The sequence below is a fragment of the Lactuca sativa genome, chromosome 9 (assembly GCF_002870075.4).
Source record: "Lactuca sativa cultivar Salinas chromosome 9, Lsat_Salinas_v11, whole genome shotgun sequence".
NCBI classification, from domain to species: domain Eukaryota; kingdom Viridiplantae; phylum Streptophyta; class Magnoliopsida; order Asterales; family Asteraceae; genus Lactuca; species Lactuca sativa.
The window spans coordinates 147,423,909-147,445,270 of NC_056631.2; the positions used below are offsets into that span (position 1 = coordinate 147,423,909).

Genomic DNA, 21,362 nt, shown 5'->3' on the forward strand with positions numbered 1-21,362 from the left:
GTCATTGTGGCCAACATGATGCATGCCACTTTGGTAGCATCCCTTTCATGTGCCAGGAAGTCAGCGATCTCCTGGGGAGTTGCAGTGGTCTCATCAATATCCTTAAGCTCCTTATCAAGGACATATTCTTTGTCCTCGTAGCGGGTAATCATCATGATGTTTCTGATCCATTCATTGAAGTTGGATCCATCAAAAGTGACTTTCCCACATAAGTTCATAACGGTAAATGAGCCATTAGTATTAGAGCCAAAAGCAACATTGTTGGAAGACATCTGAAAGAAAAGGACAAGATTAGTTTAGATATTAAGAGAGTCCTTAATAAAACACCCAAATGTAATATTAAGGCTAGGATCCAATCACAATATATTATAACTTAGAAGAGGTATGCCGTAATCTAAGCTATAATATATTTGAAAGGTAGGTGAATGACGATTCACCAATTTCCACCATGAAAAACAAAATATTGAATATTAGGTTTTTAATTGGTTCTTAGAAATTCCTAGATTCTGTTGAGATTCAATGAACTTTTCAAAGGCATGTTTCAATCTTGAGTGTGCCCTCCAAGTTTTGTGACTAGGATACCGAGGATCACAAAATGAGGTGTGAAGTAACCATGCAAATCACTTGGTACCCTTAAAGTTTATCAATCAATCGATGTGCCGGTAAACCACACACGCCCCACCGATACTATGATAAACCTTAAGTCACCCTTTACCTACCTTGTTAAGTCTAAGTTAGTGTACCGGTTAACAACACATGCTCCACCAATGACTTAAACAAAGTGTAAAGTGTAATTTCATGGATTAACACCTTATTCACATTTTTCCTAAAGTAACTAAGATTGGGAATTTAATAAAACATTTAGTTACTTTATAATATTCATCATACTTTTAATGAGAATCTATAAGTCCTTGTCCTACCCGTTCGGCTAACGACCCTCCACCGATCAAGGAAGCGGTGGGTGAGAGTGGACACCCATTAAGTTGCCATTTTATAGGCAACAACCTTATACCCCCCCCCCCCCTTATAGTCCGGCTTCGTAAATGAGGCGTACTAGCGGTAAGATGACTTGATCTTATACATACATATATATATATATATATATATATATATATATATATATATATATATATATATATATATATATATATATATAAACTTATAATGTTATAAGTATAAGGGTTGAATTTTAACTTTTAAAATTCTAAGGGTTGGAACTAAAGTTTTAATCAAGATTTTACTTGTTCCAAAACTTGAGGGCAAGTTTTGTAAACTTTCAAAACTTTTCATTTCTTATAACTTATAAATTTAATTGAGTAATAACAATGAAGTCTCTTCATTTTTATAACTCTAGTGTTCTTTTAATAGCTTTAATAAAAGTGTGACTTTTGGTTTTCCATAACTTGAGGACAAATTATGGACTCCATTAAAACACTTTATGATCATGAATTAAACTACCATGAAGGTTACAAGCAATTCCTATGATCATCTAAACTTCATAAGTTCAAGAACATGAATATGAACATTTCAAGAATCAAAAATTACACTTAAAAGTTTGTAATTTTGATAATTGCCATTGCAAATGGATTAGCACAAACATTACACTATCTAAAACAAGTTTTCAAGTACCAAAACAGTTAGCGTAATGTTTCTAGTCCGTTTCCAGCAACAAAAGTCGAAAATCTGCATTATGAGGCTCCTACTCGTCGAGTGCACGAACCTACTCGGCGAGTAGGATGAATTTACACATGAACTCGGCGAGTCCCCCCATGGACTCGGCGAGTTCAGCAGGCAGACAGCACAAAATCGACTTTTTTTCAACAATTTTGCACAAATAACAAACAAACAAACCTGCCTTTGATACCATTAACGGGTTTTGAGCATTCTAACACTTCCTAAGTGTACATGCAACCCTAATAACCTTGGATCTATGTTTTTCTAATTATCATGCAAAGTTGAATTCCAAGGTTATATTCCTATCTAGCATACATGGGGAACAATTCTTAATTTGAATGAAAGATCGAATAACCTACCTTGTTGTTGCTTATGATCCTTGAAACCTTGTGAGCCTAGCACCCCAAGTGTGATGCCTCAAATGCTTCACACAACACCAAATGCTTTTGGAATGAGTTTAGAGAGAATACACACTTCTAAAATCGGCCTAGCCCTCTTGTTTCTTATGTGTAGCCGATTTTGGTGGAGAATATGTTCTTTATATAGTGTTGACACATCTAGGGTTACACCATGTAAACCCTAATGTGTCATGACTCTTCATTTCCGTGACCCATGTGTCACACCCCAAAACCAAGAACGGCGGAAACGTTTTGGGCGGAGGACGTCATGTACAGTATCACAACAATGTAAAGTAGTAAACAAGCAACAACATCATCCATTGCATTAATAATATAATTATTATACAAGTGTGTTCTGTCAAATTTTGATAAACACTAAAGCATAAATCAAAATGAAAGATGAGTCTTGAACGAGCTCCATCTTCCCTAATCCTTGCATCGGTACCTGTCTATTGATGACCTGAGGATACAAGTAATTTTGAAAGCGAGTATCAACTTTAAAGCTGGTGAGATCATAAGTATTTTAGTGTCTTAATTTGTATGTAAGAATTTGTATGTATTGAAAATGTATATGAACTGTAAGTATGGAAAATGTATATGAACGGTAAGTGTAAAAATGTTTGTAAAACAACTGTAAACGTTTGAAAAACCCTAGAAATCCCTATGATTCCTACTATTATATAAAGGGTGTCTTCTACCAAGACCTAACTATTCTCAATGTAGTCTTCTATCAAGACTTAACTGTTCTAAATGTTCGTTTCTTGTAAAAGTGTGTAATTTTCCCAAGTGTAACTATCATTAACAAAATATAGTTTTTACATTTAATGTTTAAGTGAAATGATCACTAAATATATGAAAAGGGGAAATTAATGTAGTACTGTAGTGTTGTATTATAGGAACTACTGTTGTACTAACTACCTTAAACCGGATTTATATTAAGGTATCATGTGATTAATTGCACCATACTATTGACTGGTAAGAACGACATACGTATGGTCGTAAAAAGAAATGACGTTTGGCACCCGCAGACCTGCAGGTCCAGCTGTAGCTAGCAGCAAGGTGTAGGATAGTCAATCCAGTATAGATCTATATGCAAACTCACGCTCTCCCTCCAAGAGACTCTGGCTACAACTCGGGCCATGACATTTAAGTCATGCTCTGATACAGGATCACAATTTTGTCAATGTATTTATGTATATGTAATGTATTTTTCCTCGTTCTAGTATCGTTGTATATGTTCTCTTTCTAGTATAGTTGTATATGTACTCATAGTAACGTAATGTATATGAACGTATGCCTTTGCAACCCAAAGGTACTGAACTGACTGAAAGGAACTATTATGTCTATATATGTATACATGATATATAACTAATGTTTAAACGACCTTCGGACGGTACCCGATATCCTATCAGACCACATCCAAATCGAGGAAAAGGAAACAAGGTGGATAGCCTTCCTAAGTCTTTTAAACATTACTTATATAACTATACAAATATAGGCATGCTTATAACAAAATTTCTATGTAAACGTAATCATGTAATTGTATAGTAATGTACTGTAATGTTCTAGCTATAATGTATGTTCTCTCTATCTAGCAAGTATTGACTCATGAATGAACTGACTCATTGTATGATATCGCGTTCTAATAATAGTTCTAGTATCTTCCTAAACTACCCATATGGTAACTTACTAGTAATATAACTGGTATGTATGAACATGGATGTATACCCTTGCTACCCAAGGGCATTGGATGAACTGGAAGGAACTTTTATGACTATATATGTACACATGATATATAACTAATATTTAAACGACCTTCGGATGGTACCCGATATCCCACCAGACCACATCCAAATCGAGGAAAAGGATATAGGGTGGATAGCCTTCCTAAGTCCTTTAAACATTTCTTATATAATTATACATATATAGGCATGCAATTGATAATATAAAAAGCATAAAATAAGTTTTGTAAAACCTTTGAACATAAATATTTTCTAAGAAAAGATCGACTTGATGTCGATCTATAAAACGGTTTTGAAGGCATGGGTTTGATAAAATGGTTTAAGTATAAATAAACATTTGTTTGAAACACAATTGTAAATAAGTTTGAAATGAAACATACAGAGTAAAATGTATAGTTTAATAAGGAGTTTTAAACATATAAAGTGTTTATGAAAATCATTTGAAGGAAACTGTTTGGTAAAACGGCTAATGAGTAGTAAATCATTTGAATGTTGCTATTAATCACATGTGATTGATATAATAAGTAGCATGATTCTACTTGTATCCCCCCCATAAAACATTTAAAAATAGTTAAAACATTGATTAAGGGGTATGAACTCACCTGTTGTGGGTGATACGGATGAACTGAAGAGGTAGGACCGCTAGGTGTCAAGTGAAGTCTTGAACACACTCTATGATCCTAGTTAACATATAATTTCACATATATGTAACAAATTAGTCTATAAAAAACTAATAAACAATTCAAGACACCCTAGGACATGCTAAACACCTTTTTCAAGTGTTATTAGCCTCTAGGATTGCATCTAAGTGTTTGTAGGGGAAGCTATTGTGTGTAGGGCTCAAGGAATACTCCACCATGAGGTTCACGGACCTAATGACCCTACTAAGTGAGTTTACGGTCATAAACTCATGAGTTTACGGCCGTAAGCTCACACTTATGTTACCATTTGATGTTTGATGCTCTATAAGGTCCTAAGAAGCATTTCTACTTAATGGCTTGGTCTATGGAAGAGTTTAGGGCATAATATAACTCCTTTTAGCAGTTTACGGCCCTGGGACCATATTCCCTTGGAGATTACAGCTGTAATCTCCCTTGGGAGGATGTTTATGGTGTTTTCAAGTCCCTAAATTAACTAGGAACTAAACTAGGCTTTTGTACTTGGCTTTAGAAGAGTTTGTAGCACCATTTGGCACCATTTTATGGAGTTCACGGCCCTAGAACCTTTTGGGCCGTGAACACCTTGCTCTTGGTGTTCTAAATGTGTTAGCTAGTCCTAAACTCATTTAGGTACATGCCCAAATTAGTCTCTTGGCTTAAGGAGGATTTTTAGGGCATTTTGGCACTTAAACATGGAGTTCACGGCCCAAGAACCTCCTTGGCCGTGAACTCACTTTCACCCTTTGATTCTAATTGATTTTGTGTCCTAAACATGCAATGGTAGTCCATAGGTTGAGTTCCAAGGCTTTGAGGGACATTGGGACACTTTTGGCCCTTAAAATGGAGTTTACTCCCCAATTATTCTTGGGCGGTAAGCTCCCAAATCTTGGGGTTTTGGTCCGATTTTGATGTTATAAAACAAAATCTAAGCTATATAATATAACTAGATCGAAGTACTCACAATTTGGGATAAAAACCCGAAGATCCGTGAGAGAGAATTTTGGCTTTTCTTTAATTGGAAATGTAACTAATGAATTATTTTGGTTCAGATTTCTATATATAGTCCTTGGATTTTTGGCAGAAAATATTTTTATTCTTGGAATGAACTCTAATATCCTAGAGTATTGGAATAACAGTGTTGCACAAAACCCTAGTGCATCCACTCTCCTGATATCTCCTTAAGTGTAAATCCTGAAAAAACTGTCAAACTTATACCCGAAGTCTGGAATTTCACTGTAACTGTTCTAACTTCTATTGGCTTGATATGATTTGTTCAGAATGGAAATTTCGGGTTGTCACGCCATGGGTTTGTAACTCCCATGGAGCATCCTATGGGTGGAACCCAACTTGATAATCCATGGAGCCTCTTAGCCCACTATACAAGTTATTGATGATTTACATAATCAACCCATATATTTAATTAGTTATCTTTTGATCACTTAATTAATTCTTGATCAAACTAATTAAATAATATTATTAATATATTAGAACTTATAATATATTAATAATCCCTAGGTGTTATTTCTCTCATTTAGTCTATCCATTTGCATGGTGCCATGCAACCCAAATGGACCATGCCGGGTCGGGTCAAGTACATACCAGAAATAGTTATGGACTTAGACACCTTATCCAACAATCATAAACAAGCAATCATATTCACATACCAGGAATCTGCACTAGCATGCGATATAAGCTCATATAATCAGGCATAACCTAAATAGGCTATCCTACCACTGTCTAACCAATACTAGCATATAGCTCAATAAGCACATATAACAGACACATAAGGCATCCTCCTAGATCCTTAGCCCTAGATCTAGCATGCTGGTCACATAATCGTAACATAACATAAACTTGTACGGGTAATTTGGGAGAACTTACTTGAGCTCAGCTGATTGCATGGACCACACCCTTTTCTCTTTTCATAGTTCTTACTTCCTTTTTGAAATCCTTTTTCCCCTTTCAAAGTTCTTTTTACAAAAACTATTTTCCTTTGAAAAAAAATTCCTTACTCGGTCCTTAGTTTGAGTCCAATCACACCCGAGAGTGTACCCAGATCCTTCAAACCAAGGCTCTGATACCAACTTGTAACATCCCAAAAATTGTGACCAAAAATTTCTTTTAAAGACATTACTAACCCATAAATATTAAAACATTTCAATCGTACTACAAGGGTTTTATGACAAATCATAGTATCTTTTCAAAACACTTGTTCATTTTATCAGAGTAAACATCCCAAGCTAAACTTCTTGGTGTGTGCCATGCGATCATCCCGAGCTCTTCCCTTCGTTACAAAATGTACCTGAAACCAAAACTGAAAACCGTAAGCACGAAGCTTAGTGAGTTCCCCAACCTACCATATACCATATATATCTACTGATTCAAACATGCCATATATAACCGTGAGCACATAATCACATACGGGGCCCCCGCCCGTTGCATTGGGCCTCGCCCGCCATCGGACCCCGTCTGTCATCAGGCCCCGCCTGGCATGAGGTCCCACCTGGCATCGAGCCCCGCTCGGTATACAGATATGTTTCCCTTAGGCCCTTCTTGTCCCTGGGCCTCGCCCTCCATACACATACATATGATCAAATAACATATTGAAACATACATAAACATTCCCTAACCATACCCTGATCCAAGGCCTCGCCTAACTTGGACCCCGCCCCTAGTATGCTACTGAAGTAGTGGAACCCCATCCATACTCCTACTAGTGGTGAGATACGGGCCTCCGCCCACACTCACATCCTTCCTACCACAGTCCTCGCCATTGTTTTGCTAATATCGACATATGGAACCCCATCCATACTCAGCTAGTGATGAGATATGGGACTTCGCCCACACTCACCTCCCTACCAGGCACGTACAAGTATCATGAAGACAAGAAGTATAATCTAATGCACTACATAAGAATCTTCCTCGGGAATACCCCAACATCATAACCCCGACGCAGAAACATACTATTATCTAACGTACTTCGGGCTTACCCCGACATCGGACCCTCGACCCGGATCCTATCATACCGAAACATGCAAGAATCACAAAGACCTCTAGCATCCTAACATTCCTTGGGCCTCGCCCGGCATCAGGTTGTAACCCGGAACATACATCAATAAGTGCCTAGGGCTAACCCCCATGTCTTCCTTCTATATATAAGCATAAGCATTAACATAAACATAATGAGCCAGCATTGTGGCTGTAGAGCCATGCATACAGTGAGGAGACTCACCTCGCACTCTTGAAAACTCGCTGAACACTTCTGACTGCTAGCCGGAAACTTCTGAACCGCTGACCCATCGGCTTCCCGAACCATCAATATCCAAAATAACATTTATACCACAATATCCCAGAACTCAACCCATGTCAAACTTTCTCAAAGTCAACGGTGAAAGTCAACCTCCAGTTGACATGACTCGCTAACTTGATCTACCAACTCATCGAGTCCATACTCCTCCAACCCCATACAACCCTGACTCCACTCGTCGAGTCTAGCAAGAAATCGACGGGTTCTACTTCAACCATACAACCGGGACTATCTTCATCCGGCTCGCCGAGTTCAACCTTAAACTCGTCGAGTTCATCATCCATAAGAATGTCTAGGTTGTGACTCGCCGAGTTGTATGAACAACTCGTCGAGTCTGTCTTCATAAATTAAGGAGATTACCTTGGACTCACCGAGTTCTTCCTTGAACTCGTCGAGTACGATGAAGTTCATGACCATTATGGACTCAGACTGGCTGAGTCCCTTACCAAACTCAACTCATATCCTTAATAGAAGGGTTTTCGTGCAAGAACTAGCCTAACTCGCCGAGTCCCACAACTGACTCACCGAGTCTCTCTATGTACAACACTATTCAGACGATTTCATACAAGCTCAAGGCATCCAAGACCCAGATCTGGCCTCCTAGGGTCGGGATATCACACAACGTTGCTACCTTTGCACCCATACATGGCCTTTTTCGCTCAAAAGGCCATAATAACCACTTGATCTATGCATGGAGAGGTATAATGGGATAAAGCTCCCACCTTTATGTCTTTACTACTCTGAACACCTCCAAATCTGGAAGGATCTAGCTTGGGGACGTCCAAATCCCACAAGACATCCTTCTTGGATCATAAACTCCATAAAAAGGGACATAAGGATATTAAACAAACTAGAAGTCAAGGAAGGAACTTGATTACCAAAATGAGCAGCAAATGGAGTGAAACTTCCGGATCTACTCCTTCCTCCTTGAACATCTAACCTTCTTCTTGTTCCTCCAAGCTTCAAGAATGCTATAAAACTCTCAAAATGGCTCACAACTCAAGGGAGGCTCTAGGGTTTTCGTTCTGGACTTGAGAGAGTATCAAGGGGGCTGATGAAGCCTATAATGTTCCTTAAATAGGGTGTAAGGCCCGCATTTAGGGTTTTCCCTAAACCTAGCCAACTCGCCGGGTCAGTATTCTGACTCGTCAAGTAAGTCACTAAACCCGCGACCAAATCATGCTCCTACTCGTCGAGTCACCCATGTAGTCGATGAGTCACTTCCTCATTTGAGGTTTTCTTCTCTTTTCCGACCTTCTAAATTCAGGATGTTACATTGTTGCTTATTTTTGCCTCAAACTTTTGCTATGTAATATTTGAAATTAAAAAAAAAAAAAAAAGAATGATGAGGATTTGTTTAGAATATATATATTTTTTGTAGTACTATTTATATTTTTATCTTATTAAATAATTTATATCGTTGTTGTCTTATTTATCTTATAGAAAAATAAGTTTGAAAACTAATAAAATAATAATAATAATAAAGTTATTAATGTTAATATAATGATTAAATAATAAAGTTAACAATAATAATATAATAACTAGATAGGTATCCCCCACTACGCGGGGGTCAGGGGGTCAGAAGCTTTCAATGTCGTTTACGATATATTGGGTAACTGACTTTATTATCAATTGGAATGGCGTCTGAAATGATAAATACATTCTGCACATAAAGAATTCCTATGTTGACTAATACGTAAGACCTAAAGTCATTTCTAAATTCTTTGTGAAGGAGTAGATATGTCAAAATCTCGTCTAAAATAAATGATAGAAATCTTCGACTGCAATTTAAAGTATTCAATAACATTAGTGGTGGATTGCAAGAGAATTTTTTGGGACCACATTTGAAAAAAATTAAGGTAAACTCAAGGATTATTTTTGTAATTTAATCTACTTATAATTATACATTATGACTTGGGTAAGTCAACTTCGTGAAATTTACACGCGGTGAAATGCAATTGCGTTTTCAGCGAAAACAATGTCAATCACAGCAAGAAACCTTTTGTTAGAAGATGACTTCACCATCAGAACCTGCATAAAAACAGAAGAAAGGATAATGAAAAGTATATTGACTAAACATGTTCTACAAAGCGATTTTGTAAACCGATTCCTAATAAGCAGGTTCTAAACCGATAATAATTCTAAAATCTCGACTGGTACAATCCGTCGGTTCGGTGCGTGAGTCGGTTAGGATCCTATTGGTGTGGTTCATACTAAGCCAAATTTTGGTGAAGGAATGGTTACTTTAATTCCATCCAACAAAAACAAAATGTTTTTTTCTAATGGAATCAATGATTCCATTCCATACCTTGAGCTTCTTCTTGGCTTCCTTCTCAACAGCTTCTTTCATATTACTTCATGGAAGTTTAACACTAAGTTCCAAATTTTTAGTAAGAAGAAGTTACTAGATGTAAGGTTGCCTTTGATGTAACAGCTCATATCCCTACAAAAACAAAAAGGGTTATAAAATTTATTTCTTATATTAATCCACAGATTTGGATACTTCAAAAAGTAAACGACAGATATGAAGGAGAGTCGTCCATAACTGTTCCATTTAACTGATATGAAAACGGAATGGAATCCATGATTCTAGAGATTGAAAAGTTATGTTGTGATTCCATTCCATTTCCATAACCATGAGTAACCTCATAGAAAACCTCAAATTACCCAAATACCCTTCAAGTCCACCAACTGCAACCCCATTCACATTCTAAGCACCTACCACCATATTAATAGTTTCCAACTTTTTAATACTTCCATTTTAGTTAATATTCATTTTTATTCTTTAACTTTAATTAGTGGTGAATATAATATACTGGCATTTGAACTATAAGCCTTTAAAATTGAAACATATATTTAGATATAAACGTTAATTTACAAAAAAATCTAGTAATTACCTCATATAAAAGTTTATAAACTGCCCAACTGCCCAGAATATTGTGAATGCAATCATCCAGCCCCTCTTTTTAGAGTGGTAACAAAGTCAAGTTACCATGATAATAACACATACGCATACCCTAGACCAACACAAACAAAGAAATGAAGAATTAACAATACTAACATAATTTAAAGCCAATACATTGAAAAATACGGTTGTGATTGTAACGATGATATGGCAATAACTTCAAAATCACCATTAGAATCTAAATAAGTCAAACTTAAATCCAATTTCATGCCAAGACCTGTGAATGAAACAACAAATTTTTTATTAAAGGTGAGGAGAAATCAGAAAGTAGAGAGAAAGATACCTGAATTGGTTGAATGAAATCCAAAGATCAAACATTATGTGGTGAAACTAACTATATTTCTTTATTCCTAGCATAAATTCGATAGAACCTTTTGTTGACTATACTCAAACTAAGAAGTCAAAGAAATCAAACTCATTCATAACATAATCCACATAACTTAGAACTGCAATGAAATTGAAAGATGAAAAATATGAGATCCCCCGTGTCGTCCTTCGACAGCAGACAAGACGGTCCAGTACCGACATCGAAAACCCTAATCTTATCATCTACGACCACCTTTACAATATCCTTAACAGCCGTAACGGCCTCCACCACTAATGGTGTTGCGACAGACGCCAAGAGAAAGAGGTAATCAAAGATGCAAGCGTGAAACATAACGGATCAGTAAGTGTTTAGCAGTGGAGGGAGCAAAGGGTAGCAAAAGGGAGGAGACTCGATTTGGGAGGTGGTGGAAGGATCGGGAAGCAAACATCTGATAGCACAGTAAAGTAACACCGTGACCCACGTTGGCTGTGGGGAAGACCCAAAACCCAGAAATGAAAAATGGGTGGTGGTGCGTCGTTGATGATATTGGGATTTGTTTCTACCGAATAGTGTATGATGTTTCCAGTGCCGATGGTGGAGGTGAGTTAGGGTTAGGGTTTCTAGTATCGACGGAAGCTATAAAATGTATGGTGGTTACTTTTTTCTATGTGTACCTTACCTGGCTGATAAGAGAGAGGAGATAGTGGATTTTGGAACAGAGGGGGTGGCAGATGCCGGTTCCGATAGAGGTGGATTTAGGGTTCCCAAATGGAGGCGGTGGATTAGATGGCGGTGGCGATGGCGATGAACATTAGCGAACATTAATTAGGGTTCATCAAATGAATTGAAGAGCTTTGTTTAGAGAGAAGATAGCGGTATAGGCGTAAGACAATGAAAATACAATCGAAAGTGGAAGAAAAGGATCGGTGGAGGGAGCGGTGATGGGTGGAGAAGAAACGGAAGAGAGAAGGTGGAGGAGTAGGTGTTTCTTGAAAGATGGAGATGAAGGCGGTGGGTGTGTGATATAAGGGTGGGGTGGCGACCAATGTACACAAATTTGAATCTGATTGGATCAGAAAACGGTGAAGTAAACACGTGGTCACAACAATATTGATATCGACACAAATTGACCTACTGCAAAGGCAAAAAAGAAAATAAATGGAAATGGACAAACTTGCATAAACAAGGGACCATTTATGCCAATCCATTAGGAAATTTACTGTTCCTAAAGATGGACTTCTTTAATATATATATATATATATATATATATATATATATATATATATATATATATATATTAAACAATAAAGTTGATTTAACGATTATGTTATATTAAAGTAAGAAATAATAGTTAGTCAAATGATTAGATAAAAAGTTAGTCAAATAATAATGGCCTATAATCTAAGATAAATTAGGTTAGAATGGAGTGGTAATTCCAGACACAAATACATAAATCTGTGAGATGAATATATCTCGACAATTAAGATAAAGTTTATTTCTTATCGTCTAATTGTATTGTGTTAAATTCATAGCTAACACGTTTTCATGACAAGAATACATGAATTGTCAGTTTAAATGGAGTGTCCATATCACCATCAATCATTAATCATTAGGCTAAAATAAAAGCACAAAGCACACCTCTCTCCCTTGTCATTCCAATCCATGACTTTTCTATTTCTTCTATTCTTGTGTTCCTTTTCATTCAATTTTTACAATCCATGATTTTTCTATTTCTTCTATTCTTGTGTTCCTTTTCATTCAATTTTTGGTGTAATCCAAACTAAGTTTTTTTTCCCATGTTCCATTTTTTCTTTCGATTTTTATTATTTGATTTTGGTTCTCTCCAATTATTAGTGACTCTTGTTTCACGTCTTGGTCTTTTTCTTGATTCCACAAAAATCATTTTTTGTCATATGCTTTTAGGTAATAAATTATTTTCATATGTATTACGTAGAAATAAACAAATGATAAATGATAAGGGAGGTTGAAAACTAATATTGATTATTCCTAAAATATGCATGACAAAAATGCCTAAACAATATTAAGAAGAAAAAAAAGGGCTAGAACATTCATCTCTTGTTCTCATGTACTCATCGAGTCAAACTAAATCAAATTACGAGATGTTTAGTAAAAAAAAGTGCTAGAACATTATCTCTTGTAAGAAAAAAAAAAGTGCTAGAACATTCAACCTCCCTTATAATGTTGATTATGCCTAAAATATGCATGACAAAATGCCTAAACAATGTTAAGAAAAAAAAAGTGCTAGAACATTCATCTCTTGTTCTCATGTGCTCATCGAGTCAAACTAAATCAAATTGCGAGATGTTTAAGTTGTTTAGCTTTACCAATCATAGTGCTTTTGTGTGTTATATGTCAGTAAATATCTCCATAGAAAAATAGTACATCTAGAAAGTTTGTAAACATGACATGATTCTGGCTACGAATGAATAACACTAATTGTTAGCCTATGGCTCACTTACCTTCTCTTGCAAAAGTAATGTAAAATAAGAGTCATTTATCAAACATAGCATAAGTTTTTGGGCAATTTTTGGGCAAGTGGTATAAAAACTTTGGTAGGAATATAATAAAACTTTTTAATTTAACATAGTATAAAAAAGCCCCTTTACAAGAAACAAGCATCAGATGTATATGAAAATAAAGTAGGTATAAACATAAAAAAATCATTATTCCTTGAAAGAATATATGAAAATTAATTTGCTATTGTACCACAGACATTATATTATCATCCAACCATTCATTTTCTTTATGCTTCCTTATCATGCATCTAATGCAAAAGTTATTAAGTCCCAGGGAAAAACATAAATCCCAAATTGACAATGCATGCCCTGTCATGTTTTACTAGGAACACTTTGTTATTAGGATTTATATGATTGTGTTGTGGTTACATTTTTTTTTCAAATAAAAGTTGTGGTTTGAAAACCAGATAAACACCATATGTGCTGATTGCAGACTTAATTGTTCCAACCATTGAATCACAATACAGAAATAAATACCTAAAATACAAAGATAATATATAATTAGAAGATTCAACAAATTTGTCACTCGTATTTTGATTAATTTAACATATCTACTTATAAATGTTAAAAAATGGCAATTGTTCTATATCTTCATATTCTTCATCTTCTATCATTCTTTGTTGTCTATGCTAAATTGTTAATCGGGTCTACCTCCTGTGGAACCATTTCCTGCACATACTATCATAAACCACAACAAGACATCATTGAAGAATGAAGATATTGTTGTGTTCCAGCCTCCAAAGTCTCCAAAGCTACAGTAGTCATCTTTGTTGACAAAATGAAACCTACGGTGACAAGTTTTCTTCCTACCCTATGATGAACACAATTAATGAAGGTTACACAAATGCAGGGCCGGTCCTGAGAAAACAAAAATCATCAAAGGCCCTAGACGAGCCAGAAAAAATAGCCCCTTATCGTTATTATAAGTTTTTAATTTTAAATAAAACTTTGCCCCCCCTCAACGCCCCCTATGCACAAATGGTAGCTGTCATGGGTATAAATAGAGGCTTCATCTTCAGTTGTAAGCATCCCAAACACAGAGAAACAAATAGTATAACACTTAGAGTGAGAGTGTTAGTGAGAGGGTTGGTTTTTTGTAATAGTTGAGTGTGAGAGTGGCTCCTCCTATTGTAATTCTATTTTAGTGTTTAATAGAAGAGTTTTCCAACCCCAACAACTGGTATCAGAGCCCCGTTTGGTGTCAGGGAATTTTTCACGAATTTCTCTGTTTTTTCGTCAAAATTTTTTTGTCTCAAAATCGATTTCTGGGTACACCATTAGAAAGGTCTCGTTTCAAGGATTCCGAAAATATATTTTTCGTAATTTTTTGACCACGGGAAGGCCTCCAAAACACCGGTCAAAGATTGGTCAAATCTGCCGGAAAATTCGCCGGAAAAACCAGGTGGCGGGAGAAGACTGCCGGAGAAGAACGAGTGACATCATCAGCGACGTCATCATTGACCAGCCTTTCAGAAAAGTTGCATTTTAGCCCCTGAAGTTTCAGAAAATTGCAGAAAGGTCCCACTGTTTCTGAAAAACAGCAGCTCGGTCCCTATTGTTCTGAAAATAACTGTTTTGGTCCTTGGAGTTCTGAAAAGTTTCAGAAAAGTCCCTGGTTGGCAGAAATATTTCAGATTGGCCCCTGTAAGTTCCGAAAATTACAGTTTAGCCCCTATAGTTCCGAAAAGTTACAAATTAGCACATAACTTTTCAAGAAAGTATATTTTGACCCCGAAAAACTCTACCCCACCATTTTTGACGCTTCCGAATCCAACTGAGAGCTCGGTTTTATCTAATTTTTCCTCGAAATATTTGTAAAATAAATTTGCAATTATTTTCGATGGAATCTACAAGTACGATTACGATGGTTTGACTTACGCCCACAAATTACAACATGTGGAAGCCAAGGATGGAAGATTTGCTTAATCTGAAAGATTTAGCAGAGCCTATAGAAAAGCAAGGCGTCAAACCCGACACGAAGACAGACGAAGTTTGGACGAGAATAAACAGGAAAACGGTGGCACAAATTCGACAGTGGATCGACCACAGTGTTTTTCACCATGTCTCTCAAGAGACAGACGCGTACAAACTTTGGGAGAAGCTCGAGAATATGTATCAGGCAAAGACGGCACGCAACAAGACCTTGCTGATGAGGCGCCTTGTAAACCACAAGTTACGAAGTGGTATGTCCATAACCGAGCATACGAGTCAGTTCCAGGATCTCATAAACCAGCTCGGTGCTGCTGATTGGGTGCTCAAAGATGAGGAACAAGCCATATTGCTCTTGAGTTCTCTACCAGATAATTGGGAGACGCTTGTTGTGACTCTCAGCAATTCTGCCCCCGGTGGTAAAGTGACAATGGAGATGGTCACAGACGCCCTAATGAACGAGGAAGCAAGAAGGAAAGAAGCTGGTACAGACCAATCTTTTGCCCTTGTGTCAGAAAACAAAGAAAGAGGCGGGGGCAGAACTGGAGGCCGAGGTCAAGGTAGAGGTAAAGGCAGACATAGTCAAAGTAGAGGAAGATCCCAAGATCGTGGGAAATCACGAGATCGAGGGAAATCGCGAGAGCGAGGTAAATCTTCAAATACATGGTTCGAAGGCTATTGCAATCATTGTAATTATTATGGCCACAAAAGAAGTGATTGTCGAAGGTTCTTACGAGAGCAGCCCGAGTCAAGTCAGAATCCAAGCAGGGAGAATGGTGAAACCATGGTCACCATAACACAAGACGTTGCCCTTGTTACATACGAGGAATAAGCATGCCTACATGTTGGAACTCATGATGATGAGTGGGTGATTGATAGCGCCGCATCATATCATTCGACTCCAAACCGAGATTTATTCACTACTTATAAACCCGGAGACCATGGTACCGTTAAGATGGGAAACACCAGTTTTTCAAGCATCGCTGGTATTGGTGATGTGCATTTAAAGACCAATGTTGGATGTACATTGGTGTTGAAAGATGTTCGACATGTCCCAGAGCTAAGAATGAATCTTATCTCAGTTGGAGCTCTTGATGTCCAAGGATATGATAATCAATTCAAAAATGGCACCTGGAAGTTGTTAAAAGGTGCTATGGTTGTTGCAAGGGGACAACTTAATGGTACTCTTTATAAAAGCCATGCAAAGCTACTTCAACCAAGTCTTAATACTGTTGAAGAAGAGATATCACCAAACTTGTGGCATAGAAGACTAGGCCACATGAGCGAGAAGGGATTGACGACTCTTGCAAGGAAGGAGTCCATTTCAATGGCAAAAGATGTTGCCCTAGATCCTTGTGAATACTGCCTATTTGGGAAACAACACAGAGTTTCCTTTAGCTCCACAAGAAAGAACCGCTCTGAGTTGCTGAGCCTTGTCCACTCCGACGTATGTGGACCCATTGAAGTAGAATCTCTTGGTGGAAGCCGGTATTTTGTGACATTCATTGACGATGCATCACGAAAGGTATGGGCATACTGTTTGAGGACGAAGGACCAAGTATTGGACCGCTTCAAAGCTTTTCATGCAATGGTGGAAAGACAAACAGGCAAGCAGTTGAAATGTCTCAGGTCAGATAATGGAGGCGAGTACTATTCCCGTGAGTTCTCTAAATACTGCACAAAACATGGTATCAGACATGAAAAGACTGTCCCACGAACCCCACAACACAACGGTGTAGCAGAACGGATGAATCGCACTATTGTTGAGAAAGTTCGATGCATGCTCAGCATGACTAAACTCCCAAAGCCATTTTGGGGTGAAGCTGTATTGACATCTTGCTATCTAATAAATAGGTCACCTTCCGCTCCATTAAATTTTGATGTTCCGGAGAAGCTATGGACAGGTAAAGACATATCATATTCTCACTTGAGAGTATTTGGGTGCAAGGCGTTTGCACATGTATCAAGTGAATTGCGGAAGAAGTTGGACCTCAAATCCACTCCATGTATCTTTATTGGATATGGAGATGAAGAGTTCGGGTACAGGCTATGGGACCCATAACTAAAGAAGGTTATTCGAAGTAGAGATGTGGTTTTCTATGAAAACCAATATTATGATTTCAAGGCACCGGTTAACAAGCAACAAAGCTCCAAAGTTTCAGATATAATATTTGAAAATAAAGATGATGTTTCCACTGAAGAAGAGGATGAAGAAGTTGATGATGCAAATCAAGAAGGTGTTGAGCAGGGGGAGCTTCCACCCTATGATACTTTAGATACATTTCCAGAAGTTACAAACGAAGGAACTCAAGTTAGACGATCCGAACGAGTTCGTGCTCCATCAAGAAGATATCCGACTTCAAACTACATCCTTCTTACTAGTGAGGGGGAGCCAGAGAGCTTTCAAGAAGCTCAATCTCATATTGATAAAGCAAATTGGCAGAAGGCCATGGAAGAAGAAATGAATTCTTTACAGAAGAATCAAACATATGAGTTGGTGAAACTCCCCAAAGGAAAGAAAGCCTTGAAAAACAAGTGGGTTTTCAAGTTAAAGAAAGACGGTAAAGGAAATACTATGAAGTATAAGGCGAGACTCGTTGTCAAAGGTTTCCAACAAAAAGAAGGAATCGACTTTGATGAAATTTTTTCGCCGGTTGTGAAGATGATGTCTATTCGAGTTGTACTCGGATTAGTTGCCAGTCTAGATCTTGAACTTGAGCAGATGGATGTGAAAACAGCCTTTCTCCATGGTGATTTGGATGAAGAAATATACATGGAGCAGCCTGATGGCTTTAAAGTGCCAAAGAAAGAGCATCTCGTTTGTAAATTAAAGAAGAGCCTTTATGGTCTTAAGCAAGCTCCAAGGCAGTGGTACAAGAAGTTTGATTCGTTTATGATGAATCATGAGTACAAGAGAACTGTTGCAGACCATTGTGTCTATCTGAAGAAGTTTCCAGAAGGGAAATTTGTCATCCTTCTGCTCTACGTGGATGATATGTTGATAGTGGGCCAAGATGCAACGATGATCAACAACTTGAAGAAGGATTTGTCTAAGTTCTTTGATATGAAAGACTTAGGCCAAGCACAACAAATATTGGGCATGAAAATTATCCGTGATAGAAAATCAAGAAAATTGTTCTTATCACAGGAAGATTATGTTGAACGTGTGATCAAAAGGTTCAACATGGAAAATGCCAAGCCCGTTGGTACGCCCTTGGCTAACCACTTCAAGTTGAGTAAGAAAAATTGTCCCTCTTCTCAGAAAGAAAAAGAAGAGATGAAAGCAGTCCCTTATTCCTCAGCCGTAGGAAGTCTTATGTATGCGATGGTATGTACAAGACCAGATATTGCTCATGCTTTTGGTGTTGTGAGTAGATATCTAGCTAATCCGGGAAAGCAACATTGGGAAGCAGTCAAATGGATACTTCGATACCTAAAAGGTAGTTCAAAACTATGTTTATGCTACGGGGGAGCAAAGCCAATCGTGGAGGGTTATACAGATGCCGATATGGCAGGAGATCTTGATAATAGAAAATCTACATCAAGTTACATTTTCACTTTGGCAGGGGGAGCTATCTCATGGCAATCCAAGTTACAAAAATGTGTCGCTCTGTCAACAACAGAAGCCGAGTATATTGAAGCCGTTGAAGCTGGGAAGGAGCTTATATGGATGAAACGGTTTCTTCAAGAATTAGGCTTTCCACAAGAAGAGTACATCATTCATTGTGATAGTCAGAGTGCTATGGACCTAAGTAAGAACTCGATGTACCATTCCCGCACAAAACATATTGATATCCGTTATCACTGGCTTAGAGAAGCAATTGAGGGACGAGAATTGAAGTTGTTAAAGATCAACACCAACAACAATCCTGCAGACATGTTGACAAAGGTGGTGACACAAGAGAAACACAAACTATGTGGTGACATAGTTGGGATGAGGATTGTTGGACGGAGACTGGAGGGGGAGATTTGTTGTGTTCCAGCCTCCAAAGTCTCCAAAGCTACAGTAGCCATCTTTGTTGACAAAATGAAACCTACGGTGACAAGTTTTCTTCCTACCCTATGATGAACACAATTAATGAAGGTTACACAAATGGTATCTGTCATGGGTATAAATAGAGGCTTCATCTTCAGTTGTAAGCATCCCAAACACAGAGAAACAAATAGTATAACACTTAGAGTGAGAGTGTTAGTGAGAGGGTTGGTTTTTTGTAATAGTTGAGTGTGAGAGTGGCTCCTCCTATTGTAATTCTATTTTAGTGTTTAATAGAAGAGTTTTCCAACCCCAACAGATATATGAAGAAACAAGAAGAGTTCTGGAATATGTTGGATCCACCTTCTATATAATTAACGGGAATCCACTGTAAAAATTAACGGGAATCCACACAGGATGATGGTGTATGAAGTGGATGATAATTGGGTTCCATTCATGAAGGTCGTCACAGGGGAGGCATCAGATTCTGAGGATGAGCTCGACGACGAAGACATGATCTATGATATGTGGCATCAAGACAGGGTGGATTTGGAAGAAGGTGATATTGAACCAAAAGGGGCAATGTCGTTGGAACACTGGACAGACTAATGCGTCTCCACCGGAGCTGGGTATTCCGGTGCCGCCGACGTCTGAGGACCGGTGTGAAGTGCATGTTCCAAGATCTGGGGAACATGATGCGTCTCATGAGCACGAGCTGGTAGGGCAATTCACTGCTGCGGCAGCAGATTCTGATTCAAGAATGGAGATGGTGACGATTTAAAATGTGGATGATGTGCTTATTGGATCTCCTGTTATTAGGCCTAATTCTGGCATTATCGCTAGTAGTCCTGAATTCGAAATTGGTGATTCTGCAATCAAAAGACGTAGGACCAAAAAGAAAAACAAGGAGTTTCTATCGAAGGGAGTGAGGTCTTCATGTGGTTTCTCTAAGTACGATAATATGAAAGAGGAAGAACCAGATAACCAAGTATCATATGTATCCTCGTCTATCGATCTTTACAAGGTATTCCATGGATCACAACAGTCAAACCGATCGGAGTTCCAACCAAATTCTCCTACCGCGTCATCTGCTAATTGTAGGGAATTAGAGGATACTATTGCAATCGGATATCAATTGGGGTTTTAAATCGAGAATGGGTGTGATGAGATTGCAGGTATGCTCATTGGTGAAGGTGTTAAAAAATGCTCCTCAAGAATCTATGCCGTTAGGAGGCTGTTTTAGGAGTGCTTTTTCTTCACTTGGATTAGTTTTTAAGGTAATAAAAGTTAAAAACATGTTTTTTAGAAACTGTTTGGTTTAGTTTTTACGTGTAAAACCACAAAAAAATGATATGTTTTCATATTAAACATTTTTTTAACAAAATATATAATATAAAATTTTTAAAATATTTTTTTTATCATGATAATATTAAATTTACGTTCATACAAAAATAGAATACAAATTCTAAATAATTCATAACGAATATCATATGTTACATCATATTACATTCATCTATGAAATTCCATTATATATTGCGCAATAATATCTTGTATCGCTGCCATATACGAGTTATCATTACCCGTGCGATGTGTACTTGCACCTTCTTCGTCACCTTCACTACTAATACAACTGCATGTAGGAATGTAGAATTATTGTTGTGTCCTATTAAATGTTTCATCAAACCTACCGGTCTTTCTAATATAGTTATGGATCGTCATCGATGCAATCACAATACTCACTTGGTACTCATACTTGTAATTAACATGCATGTCTCTTAATAATGTTCACCTAGCTTTCCATACTCCAAATGTCCGTCCAATGATATTTCGCAATGATGAATGGTAATAATTAAATTTCTCTTTCGGTCCAC

At 37.5% G+C, this 21,362-nt stretch overlaps 1 long non-coding RNA gene across 5 annotated transcripts; it reads right to left on the minus strand.

Annotated features, from left to right (window-relative positions):
* Positions 1-2,381: 2,381 nt before the first annotated feature.
* Positions 2,382-12,205, minus strand: LOC111904778 (uncharacterized). 5 transcript variants are annotated; one of them, XR_008226402.1, is made up of 3 exons: positions 10,678-12,193; positions 10,089-10,223; positions 2,382-2,532 (listed from the first exon to the last, which is right to left on the minus strand). It is a non-coding gene; the product is annotated as an uncharacterized LOC111904778 (long non-coding RNA). The 5 variants fall into 5 exon arrangements; XR_002854625.3 differs by lacking the exon at positions 2,382-2,532 and adding an exon at positions 6,589-6,775; XR_002854624.3 differs by lacking the exon at positions 2,382-2,532 and adding an exon at positions 9,596-9,811.
* Positions 12,206-21,362: the final 9,157 nt, after the last annotated feature.